Source organism: Berghia stephanieae, chromosome 6, assembly GCF_034508935.2.
Source record: "Berghia stephanieae isolate SIO BIC M18660-M18661 chromosome 6, UCSD_Bste_1.3, whole genome shotgun sequence".
NCBI lineage: Eukaryota > Metazoa > Mollusca > Gastropoda > Nudibranchia > Aeolidiidae > Berghia > Berghia stephanieae.
This window is the reverse complement of record NC_088365.1, coordinates 65267173-65269672: the sequence shown is the minus strand read 5'-3', so window position 1 is coordinate 65269672 and position 2500 is coordinate 65267173. Positions and strand designations below refer to the sequence as shown.

The following is a 2500-nucleotide window of genomic DNA, read 5'->3' as shown; positions in this document are numbered from 1 at the left end:
CTACCATCCATCCATCCATCCATCTATCCATCCTTTAATCCATCCATCCATCCATCCATCCTTTAATCCATCCATCCATCCTTTAATCCATCCATCCATCCATCCTTTAATCCATCCATCCATCCATCTTTTAATCCATCCACCCATCCATCCATCCTTTAATCCATCCATCCATCCATCCTTTAATCCATCCATCCATCCATCCATCCTTTAATCCATCCATCCATCCATCCTTTAATCCATTCATCCATCCATCCGTCCATTCAAACATCTATCAATGCATCCATCTATCCATATATCCATTCATTGATCTGTTAACTTATCTATCTATCTCTATTCCATGATTGTTTTTCTTTTTTTTATCAACAAATGTGTAATCTTCTTCCACATTCTCATTTGCCAATCATTCAATCAATCTGTCAGAGTGTGCCACAATATAGCTGAATGTTCTACACGTCTACAATTAAAGATCCGAGACCATTTAATTTATCGGTCAAATATTGTGTTCAAAGTCGAACAAATATTGGAATAAACGGAGACTTAAACAGTCTTGAAATAAATATTGGTCTGTGTAAAACATACAAACACGTGTATTGGATCTTGAAAGAAACAAATTTATATGGAACCTTGTGATCAATTTTTAAAATGTATATTTGTGGACCTTGTGAGAAATAAACGTTCCTTTGTGATAAATAAAATTATCCTGCGACTAAATTTACAGAATTGCGTAATAATTAGTAGACCGTGTGATAACTAAACGTTCCATTGTGATAAATAAAATTATCCTGCGACTAAATTTACAGAATTGCGTAATAATTAGTAGACCGTGTGATAAATAAACGTTCCATTGTGATAAATAAAATTATACTGCGACCAAATCTACGGAATTGTGTGATATACATTTACTAACTTGGCCAGACTTCGGAACCAAATCAAGGTCAGACACACAGGTTTTATCCAAACGACAGCAGGAGGAGGGAGGGAAATAAAATTAAAATGCTACAAAGCCTTTGTTAGACCTACACAGGAACATAGGAGCTCTGTCTGGGACCCTCGCCACTAAATCAGGAATCCAACAAATACAAAAAAAAAAACAAAAACAAAAAAAAAAAAAAAACAGAGCAGTGACATTAATAAATCAAAACAACCAAGATAAAAAAAAAAAAAACAACAAGAAACTGATTTAACTCTCTCCTTACCAGCCATTTTTAGAATTTCCCCCAAAACTTCACACCCACCAAACACAAAAATAGACTTCTCTTACTCAAACAAAAAAAAAGTAACAAGTGCATTCTATGCAGAATGTTGTTCAGCAAAATGATGTCTACAACACAGTGTTTAGTATTTATCGCTGTAATCAAAGCATTTCTTTAAATTTTGTGATGTACAAGAGAAATCAGAATGAGAAAATTGTCGGTTGCATCGTAACGAATGTAACGATTTTCCTTTGGGTAGGAAGGAGAGGGTTAAATCTCGAATCACTACAACAGAGAAGAAAGCGTGACAAAGTAACACTACTTCGCAAAAGCCTAAACGATCAAGTGAAATTACCCCTCGGTGATACTCAACAAAATAAGAGGAAGTCATCCAAGTTTACGAGCTGAGTGACGTGGCATAACTATTTTAGTATCAGGATGTACAGGCAGATTCTTTGGACTAAGATGATCTTTATTGGCGACCAGCATAAATTAAAAATAGAAAATAAAATGCCATCACTCTGAAACCAGAAGATCAATATACAAGATTTGTATTCAGTCCTCCGGAAGAGTGGTTTTACATTTCCAACAAGAAAGGGAGCAGCGTTTTTTTTTTTTTTTTTTAACATCACACTTTTAAATAAATAATAAATAAATAAATTGTCTTTATTCATCTCATAGGAGAAATTTGTGTCTAGGTGGTCTATTCCAAGCACATACTACTTGTCCTGTGTTATCTATGTTTGTTTGTTTTTAAGGGTTTTACGGCTCTTGCAACACATTAAGGTCATATCAGCGCCAGTAAAAAGGAAGAAAATTGGATAGTAAAAAGTTATAGAATTACAATAAAGCATCCGAGAAAAGGGAAGACAAAGGGGAATTGGTTCAAGAAAGAAACAGGTGTAGATTCCAAAAGCACACTATCAAAGTACTTAGTTTGAGATCACTAAAAGTCTCATCCAGACACAAGCACAGGTCCCAACTAAGAGGAATACACTCAAATGTTTACCAATCATATAACTTAATGTGTAAACTAAACATAATACAATGCATAACAACAGAGAGATGATTTACAAGGAAAAAAAATATCATCTCCCAAAACTATAACTATACATTCGACTGTTTCCCTCTCAGCCAAGGACTCTGACCAAGGTCAGGACAAAACCAAACAATCTCATTCCAAGACAAAGACAGAGAGCAATTGGAAAACAGATAAGAGGGGATAAAAGACACAGCAAGTACCTCCCTGCCCGCTATGGGAGGTAGGAACCCCACCCAGTGTGTTATCTATGATTCCAAGGGAA

At 35.3% G+C, this 2500-nt stretch overlaps 1 protein-coding gene across 8 annotated transcripts in view; it reads right to left on the bottom strand.

Annotated features, from left to right (window-relative positions):
- Positions 1-2500, bottom strand: part of LOC144975460 (cyclin-dependent kinase 18-like) — a 245146-nt gene that overhangs the window by 16933 nt on the left and 225713 nt on the right. The window lies entirely within an intron of this gene.